This window comes from Triticum aestivum, chromosome 5A (assembly GCF_018294505.1).
Source record: "Triticum aestivum cultivar Chinese Spring chromosome 5A, IWGSC CS RefSeq v2.1, whole genome shotgun sequence".
In the NCBI taxonomy this organism is placed as follows: Eukaryota; Viridiplantae; Streptophyta; class Magnoliopsida; order Poales; family Poaceae; genus Triticum; species Triticum aestivum.
Genome location: NC_057806.1, coordinates 124,956,020 through 124,965,875, shown reverse-complemented (window position 1 = coordinate 124,965,875; position 9,856 = coordinate 124,956,020). Strand labels below are relative to the sequence as shown.

The window sequence follows — 9,856 nt, the reverse complement described above, 5'->3', positions numbered from 1 at the left end:
GTCTGCGCACTTTATTTCTTAGCGTACGCGCTAATTAGACCGAAGCACGCGTGTCATGCAAAATCCACTGTAATGATAACTGGTCCACGTGCTTCGCCAGGCCCTCGCTCCTCTGCGGAAAATTAATAGTAACATGTTACGATCAGCACACACTAATTAACATAGCGCGACCATGCATGGGAACATCGCCCAGCCCAACTGTTAGTTCCTATCATCAGTAATTGGGCATGTAGGAAGTAGTAGTATGGTTTAGTTTAGCCCTTGTGTAGTAGCATGATTCAGTTTAGCCCTTGCCTATAGACCTAAATCAAATTTGGAATAGACACGATAACAGATGTAAACTCGATCAAAGGGTCTACTGAATTTTCAGAGATGTGTTTTATCAGACAACAAACAAGCAGTCTGCAATTACTTTGCTAATCATGAAAATAAGAAATTTTATATATGTTGTGATGTTGGATTTTCAATCTCTTCTTCATGGAGCTTCCTTTTGCATCAAGGTTTCTGCATGCCACAGTAGTAAAATCTGGTCAGGGCAAATTTTCTAAATATAAGAAACATTAGAATATCTAGTGCTACTGTACTATTGACAAAACCATCAAAATTTCATAAGCCAATTTATTCGAAGATTACTAATTTAGGCTGCTTGCACTTTGGTTGCTCACAAAATATGAACTGGCTCCACTGCCTTGTAAATTTCAAATTATTTTCAATATAAGCATAACATCCATGGTTCAGTTACGAAAGATAGTATATAGACCTGACCTAATTTTTTAAAAAACATTTTCAGTTTCTCATAGAGAACGAACCTAAGTTCTTTTTGCAAGGCCATGTCCACATACAATTTCTCAAGCTTCTGAACCCCGAGTTTCCTGTCTTGTAATTCTTTGTAGGTGGAAGCTGTTTTCTGACATACATATTGTGGCTAAATATTGATTAACCCTGGTTGAATACATAGTAATGATTCCCGCAAAAAAAGAATACATAGTAATGATCCTAAGTCATTACAGAGAGAAAAAAGTATGTAGAAAAATAAAGTTCAGTAGTAAAGAAAAAAGAGATAAACTTGTACTAATTGTACTTTGGGAGGATGAGTTTGATGATGAACACATGGGACTCACACATCGGATTAATTGATCTCAAGGAGCGTGCGGGCCACCTCCTTAATCACCGCCGCCACCTTCGTCTTCAAGTCAGCCTCCGTGGAGCCCACAAGCTCCACCCCTTTCCACCGCTGGCACCAGCGTAAACATTGTCGTCCCACCGCGACGCACACAACCACCACTATCTTCCCCATAGCCGTGCCTAGATCCCAACCAAGGATTGATCAATCAGCCCCAAATCTCTCACACGAATTTTGTTTTGGATCTGAGAGACCCGCTTGAATCGGTGGAGATCCTTGATAGAGGGCGGGATGGGGTAGGGCAGAGCTGACGGCAGCAAGGTAGGACGGAGGAGGCTGGGCAGCCACATACGGCGGCGTGGGCTTCGCGTGTTGAGAGAGAGGCGGCTAGAAGAGGAGGAGAACATGACCCTGTCCCATATGCGTGCGGGATCTACGGCCTAATCACAGATTTCTCATCCCCAAATTAGTACCACCTCGTTTATATTATGATTTTGTCTATACAAATCGTAAACGCGTATTATGACATGAGAAGAAAGCGTATTGTGATGGTGAACGCACGGAGTCAATCTGTGCTTTATTATTAGGGAGAGATGATTAGTTCATCATTCCTGATTCAGCCTATTATGAATGAAACATGTTTGCAATGACAATTAGAGATTATAGTTTCCCATGCCATGCTTAATTAGCTAGGAGTTTATAATGGTTTACCTTGCGTGCCAACATGCTATTAAAATGGTTGTGATGTGGTATGATAGGGTGGTATCCTCCTTTGAACGATTCGAGTGGCTTGACTTCGCACATCTTCACGCATGTAGTTGAAAAAAAATCAACATAGCCTCCACAATATTTATGTCCACGGTGATTTATATCCTACTCATGCTTGCACTCATTGTTGATTAATCTTAATGCATGTTCATGACTGTTGTCGCTCTCTAGTTACCTTCATGACTGTTCTCAGTCTATTTCTAGCCTTCACTTGTACTAAGCGGGAATAGTGCTTGTGCATCCACTTCCATAAACCCCAAAGTTATTCCATATGAGTCCACCATACCTTCATATATGTGGTATTTACCTGTTGTTCCAAGTAAATTTGTATGTGCCAAACTCTAAACCTTCAAATGAAATTCCGTTCTGTATGCTCGAATAGCTCATGTATCAACTAGGGCTGCCTATATCTTCCATGCTAGGTGGGTTATTCTCACGATGAGTGGACTCCGCTCATCATTCACGAGAAAATGGCCGATAACCGGGATGCCCAGTCCCATGCTCAAATCAAATCAAAATAATTGCAAACAAAACTCCCCCAGGATTGTTGTTAGTTGGACGGCACCCGTTGTTTCGGACAAGCCATGGATTGATGTTTGTTGGTGGTGGGGGAGTATGAACTTTACCATTCTGTTTGGGAATCACCTATAATGTTTGTAGCATGGAAGATATCGAGATCTCTTGGTTGTTATGTTGATAATGAAAGTATGCCACTCAAAGTATTATTTATCTCTGTTTCAAAATTCGAGCTCTGGCACCTCTGCAAATCCCTGCTTCCCTCTGCGAAGGGCCTATCTATTTACTTTTATGTTGAGTCATCATCCTCTTATTAAAAAGCACTAGTTGGAGAGCACCGTTGTCATTCGCATGCATTGCTATTAATTTACATTGAGTATGACTGTGACTGGATCTCTTACCATGAATTATAATGTCTAGTCAGTCCTTGATCTTCAGTGGTGCTCTGCATTTATGTTTTGCGGTCTTAGAAAGGGCTAGCAAGATACCATCTTATTATATCATGTTATGATTGTTTTGAGAAAGTGTTGTCATCCGAGATTTATTATTATTGCTCGCTATTTGATTATGCCATTGATATGAGTAAACATGAGACCTAAATGTTATTGTGAATATGGTTAGTTCATAATCTTTGTTGAAAACTTGAATGCTGGCTTTACATATTTGCAACAACAAGATCAAACAGAGTTTGTAGAAGTTTTTCTTTATCACTTTCAGTTTGTCAACTGAATTGCTTCAGGACAAGCAAAGGTTTAAGCTTGGGGGAGTTGATACATCTCCAACGTATCTACTTTCCCAAACGCTTTTTTCCTTGTTTTGGACACTAACTTGCATGATTTGAATGGAACTAACCCAGACTGACGCTATTTTCAGCAAAACTGACATGGTGTTATTTTTGTGCAGAAATAAAAGTTCTCAGAATTGCCTAAAAATCCATGGAAGATATAGTGGGCCCCCTGGGGTGCGCCAACTGCCTCGTGGGACCCCTGGGACTCCACCGACCTCAACCCCAACTCCATATATTCACTTTCAGGGAGAAAAAAATCAAAGAGAAGGATTCATCGCGTTTTATGATATGGAGCCGCCGCCAAGCCCTAATCTTCCTTGGGAGGGGTAATCTGGAGTCCGTTCAGGGCTCCGGAGAGGGGAATCTGTCGCCATCGTCATCATCAACCATCCTCCATCAACAATTTCATGATGCTCACCACCGTGCATGAGTAATCTCATCGTAGGCTTGCTGGACGGTGATGGGTTGGATGAGATTTACCATGTAATCAAGTTAGTTTTGTTAGGGTTTGATCCCTAGTATCCATTATGTTCTAAGATTGATGTTGCTATGACTTTGCTATGCTTAATGCTTGTCACTAGGGCCCGAGTACCATGATTTCAGATCTGAACCTATTATGTTTTCATGAATATATGTGAGTTCTTGATCATATCTTGCAAGTCAATAGTCACCTACTATGTGTTATGATCCGGCAACCCCGGAGTGATAATAATCGGACCACTCCCGGTGAGGACCGTAGTTTGAGGAGTTCATGTATTCACTAAGTGTTAATGCTTTTGTCCAGTACTCTATTAAAAGGAGGCCTTAATATCCCTTAGTTTTCAATAGGACCCCGATGCCACGGGAGGGTAGGACAAAATATGTCATGCAAGTTCTTTTCCATAAGCATGTATGACTATATTCGGAATACATGCCTACATTACATCGTTGAAATGGAGCTAGTTCTATCTCACCCTATGTTATAACTGTTGCATGAGGAATCACATCCTACATAATTATCCATCATTGATCCATTGCGTACGAGCTTTTCACATATTGATCTTTGCTTAGTTACTTTTCCGTTCCCACTGTTACGATTGCTACAAAAACTACTACTATTACTTTTGCCACCGTTACCGTTACTTCCATACTACTTTGCTACTAAATACTTTGCTGCAGATATTAAGTCTTTTAGGTGTGCTTGAATTGACAACTCAACTGCTAGTACTTGAGAATATTCTTTGGCTCCCCTTGTGTTGAATCAAAAAATTTGGGTTCAATACTCTACCCTTGAAAACTTTTGCGATCCCCTATACTTGTGGGTTATCACTTTGCCACAAATACGAGTCAACTACATTATCATGCAAAGCAATATGACAATGATGGAACGCGTCATAATAAACAGAACGGTGGAAAGTTGCATGGCAATATATCTCAGAATGGCTATGGAAATGCCATAATAGGTAGGCATGGTGGCTATTTTGAGGAAGGTATATGGTGGGTTTGTGGTACCGGCGAAATTTGTGTGGCACTAGAGAGGCTAGCAACGTTGGAAGGGTGAGAGTGTGTATAGCCCATGGACTCAACATTAGTCATAAAGAACTCACATACTTATTGCAAAAATCTATTAGTCATCAAAACAAAGTGCTACGTGCATGCACCTCGGGGGATAGATTGGTAGGAAAAGACCATTGCTCGTCCCCGACCACCACTCATAAGGAGGACAATCAAAAAGTATCTCATGCTCCAACTTCGTTACATAACGGTTTACCATACGTGCATGCTGCGAGAATCACGAAACTTAACACAAGTATTTCTCAAATTCACAATTAATCACTAGCGTGACTATAATATCACCATATTTATATCTCAAAACAATCATAAGGAATCATACTTGTCATAGTATCAATGCACTTTATATGAAAGTTTTTATTATATCCCTCTTGGATGCCTATCATATTAGGACTAAATTTATAACCAAAAAAATTACCATACTGTTTAAAGACTCTCAAAATAATATAAGTGAAGCATAAGAGTTCATCAATTTCTACAAAATAAAACCATGGTCGTGCTCTAAAAAAGATATAAGTGAAGCACTAGAGCAAAATTGCCTAGCTCAAAAGATATAAGTGAAGTACATAGAGTATTCTAATAAATCCCGATTCATGTGTGGACCTCTCAAAAGGCGTGTACAGTAAGGATGATTTTGTCAAACTAAAAAGCAAAGACTCAAATCATACAAGACGCTCCAAGAAAAATACATATCATGTGGTGAATAAAAATATAGCCTCAAGTAAAGTTACCGATACACGAAGACGAAAGAGGGGATGCCTTCCGGGGAATCCCCAAGGTTAGGCTCTTGGTTGTCCTTGAATATTACCTTGGGGTGCCTTGGGCGTCCCCAAGCTTAGGCTCTTGCCACTCCTTATTCCATAGTCCATCAAATCCTTACCGAAAACTTGAAAACTTCACAACACAAAACTCAACAGAAAATCTCATAAGCTCCGTTAGTATAAGAAAATAAATCACCACTTTTGGTACTGTTGTGAACTCATTCTTTATTTATATTGGTGTAATATCTACTGTATTCCAACTTTTCTATGGTTCATACCCCCGATACTATCCATAGAATCATCAAAATAAGCAAACAACACATAGAAAACAGAATCTATCAAAAATAGAACAGTCTGTAGCAATCTATAACTCTCGAATACTTCCGTAACTCCAAAAATTCTGAAAAATTAGGAAAACCTAAGCAATTTGTTCATTAATCTTCTGCAAAATAAATCTGTATTTTATCACGCTTCTGTTAAAAATGAGAATTTTTTTCCTGAGCGCAAAAGTTTTCGTTTTTCAGCAATATCAAATCAACTATCACCGTAAGCCATCCCAAAGGTCTTACTTGGCACAAACACTAACTAAAACACAAAACACACATGTAACCAGAGTCTAGATGAATTATTTATTCAAAAACAGAAAATAAATATATTGGGTTGTCTCCCAACAATCGCTTTTCTTTAAAGCCTTTTAGCTGGGCATTGATACTTTTAATGATGCTCACATGAAAGATATCAATTGAAACACAAAGAGAGCACCATAAAAGATGTGACAAACAAGTCTAAGTCTAACATGCTTCCTATGCATAGGTATTTTATAAGCAAACAAATTATCAAGATAAGCAAAAACTACCGTATGCAAGGAAAAAGAGAGAAACAATAGCAATCTCAACATAACGAGAGGTAATTTAGTAACATGAAAATTTCTAAAACCATATTTTACTCTCTTATAATAATTACATGTAGGATCATAATCAAATTCAAAAATATAGCTATCACATAAAAAATTTCTCTTCATGATCCACATGCATGCAAAGTTGCACTCTTCCGAAATAGTGGGATTACCATAAAATAAAGTCATGACCTCTCCGAACCCAATTTTATCAAAAACTTCATAAGATTGAACATTACACAAATATATGGGATCTAAAGTTGACACTCTTCCAAACCCACTTTCAGTATTATTGCAAACATTATTATCAATCTCATATTCATCATGGGGCTTAAATAAATTTTCAAGATTATAAGAAGAATCACCCCAATCATGATCATTGCAACAAGTAGTAGACATAGAAAAATTAGCATCCCCAAGCTTAGGGTTTTGCATGTTATTAGCACAATTGACATTAATAGAATGTATAATAATATCATTGCAATCATGCTTTAATTCAAGGATCTATCGTGAATCACTTCATAAAGCACTTCATCACAATTTTCAGATTCACGAATTTCAAGCAAAACTTCATAATGATAATCTAGTGCACTGAACTCACTAGCAAGTTGGATCTTTTAAAAATATTAGCAAGTGGATGAGGATCCATATCAATAGATTTTTAGCAAGCGAAGATGCAAGCAAATAGAAGGCACATGGAAACACAAGCAAACAAAAGATCGAACGAAAGAAGGGTGAAGAAAAGGGCAAATCTTTTCGAAAATCGTTATAGAAGTGGGGGAGAGGAAAACGAGAGGCAAATGGCGAATAATGTAATGCAAGAGATGATAGTTTATGATGGGTACTTGGTATGTATTGACTTGGTGTAGATCTCCCCGGCAACGGCGCCGGAAATTCTTTCTGCTACTTCTAGAGCTTGCGTTGGTTTTTCCCTTGAAGAGGAAAGGGTGATGCAGCAAAGTAGAGATACGTATTTCCCTCAGTTAGAGAGCCAATATATCAATCCAGTAGGATACAGTGCACAAAACATCGAATACCTACACAAACAATCGAACAACTTGCACCCAACGTGATAAAGGGGTTGTCAATCCCTTCACGGTTACTTGCAAAACTGAGGTGTGATAGAAATAGATAAACGGTAAAGTAAATATTTTTGGTATTTGTAACATCCCAAAATTCTAAATTTTGGAATGTTATATTAAATAAATAATTGTGATTGTTTGTTTGATTTTTGTGTGATTGATTGTGTGAAACTAAGTGGAAATTGAAACTTTTTGAATGTCAAATGAGAGGGAATAAAAGGACTTTCCCCAAAACTTTCATCTTGCATTTTGATCTCCAATAATTCAAATTCATTTCATCACAAAACCCTAGAGTGAAGATAATATGACTTCTTCCATTTAAAGAAATGAAAAGGGGTTTGAAAATGATTTGAATTCCATTTGAAATATTTCAAATTTAGAAACTTTAAGCAACTCAATGAGTTCATAAAATGACTTCTTCATATTTGAAGAAAGAGAGTTGGAAGTTTCAAAGGGATAATTTGAAGTCACTCTGAAGTTATTTGAATTTCCAAATTTCAAATCCTTTTGGGAGTTATTTAATTTTAATTCAAATTATTTTTCTCCTAAAAATAAATAAATGGAAATAAGGGTAAAATGATTCCCTTCAATGGAAAATTAGGAGAAAATAAATTTGAAATCATTTTGCTATTTAAAAAATGATTTTTATTGATTTTAAATGCAACAGTAGCACTGTTTGACTTTTATGAATTTTTATGGAATTTATTTGAACTTTAAAAATAGTTCATCTTATTCTTGGAAATTTTCTGAACATTTTGGTATATAATATGCCTATGTTTTTTTATTCTGCTATAGTTCCTTTGTGTTTTAAAACACACACACACACACACCACCTGGACCGTGGCCAGCTCGGCCCAGGAGCACCCCGTGGCCCAGCCAGCCGCTGGCCAATTCGTCCCAGGGCAAGCGCCCGAGCGCCCTCGCACGCCCGACGTCTCCCTCTCGCTCGCACACAGCTGCCAGGAGGGCCCCACCCCGTCGCTGCCAACCTCCTGCTCCTCCCGCTGGATGAGCACGCGCACGCAACCACTGGCCGAAGCTCTAGGGATAGAGCTTATCCCTCACTCCCGAGCCCTCTCTCCGCGCCTATAAGAAGCCCTCGACCCCATCCCTCCGTTCAGCTAACCCGTTCGTCACCACGCCCCTCGCATCACTCGCCATAGCCACTTGCATCTCGCCGGAGCCGTGCTAGTTCACCGGAGGATTTCATCGCCCGTGAGCCACCCCGGCCTCCATCGTCTACGTCTTTTTGTTGCCCGAGTCCGCACGCGTCGAGTTGACACGTTCTTTTGCCTTCTAGGTCACCGGAGACGCCGCCCCGACACGCCGCGCTCTCGCCGGAGCACCGGAGCTCCGCCGCCTCCCTCCGCTCGTCGCTGGGCACCCCACCGCCCGCCGAACCCACCAGCACGCCGCCCACGCCGCGCTCGGTCTCCCCGACCCCTTCGCCGCCGCTGAGGACCGCCGGAGACGCCGCCCTGTCCGCCGTCCGCCGCCTGAAGCCAGCGCCGCCGTCTCCTGCTCCTCATCATCGCTTCTGTAAGGAGACCCCTCCCCATTCGTTTAGTTTTTTTTGTATTTATAGATCGGTTTGTTTTAGTTGGGTTAACCGTGGTTTTAGTTAAACCGGTCTCCGGTTTTTTATTTTAGCCACGGTAGCTGTTTTTCCTATTTAGTGGCCGTTTGCCGTATAGCCACCGCAACGAACGCTGCTCAGCCAGCCACGAGCCGCCACGTGGCCAAGGGCCCGTTTGCAGTTATTTCTTTTTCTATTTAGTCCCTGAGTTTTACATATTAGTCCTTGAACTTTGGATAGCTGTATCTTTTTAACCGTAACTCCAAATTCGACAAAACCAGCGGCAAAATGTTCGTCTCGAATAGCTTTATCCAGAGAACCAACTTTGAAAACTTTTGGCCAATTTAAAATTTGAATTTATTCAGGTTTGAATTCAAACTTCAACTGGCCATATCTCCTAAACCGTAGCTCCGATTGATGTGATTCTTTTTGCACCGTGTCACCGTTGCCAAACCCTATCACCTGGACCATTGTCACACTAATTTTCACACACTTAGGATCTGTCCATAGTAGTTTTACTCGTATGCCTTGTATGCACTATGCTTCACGTCACAAATTCTGAACCACATGCCTAGGTTGTGTTGCACTTAGAATATTTTGTGATAGTTAAGTGTGTTGTATGTTCATTTGGTTTTTCCAAGACTTTTTACTTTGCATGTTCTTCTTGGTTCTTTGAAATGATTGCTTATGCGAATGCAATGTTGACTTTATAGATTTTCATCGGAGATTGACGAATAGTTCTATTAAGTAAATTTCTGAGAGTGATATAATCTTCATCAACTATTACCAGGCAAGTT

The 9,856-nt window shown here is 39.9% G+C and overlaps 1 long non-coding RNA gene across 1 annotated transcript; it reads right to left on the bottom strand.

Moving 5' to 3' along the window:
• Positions 1–337: 337 nt before the first annotated feature.
• Positions 338–1,619, bottom strand: LOC123106696 (uncharacterized). Its single transcript, XR_006451439.1, has 2 exons — positions 1,122–1,619; positions 338–504 (listed from the first exon to the last, which is right to left on the bottom strand). It is a non-coding gene; the product is annotated as an uncharacterized lncRNA (long non-coding RNA).
• Positions 1,620–9,856: the final 8,237 nt, after the last annotated feature.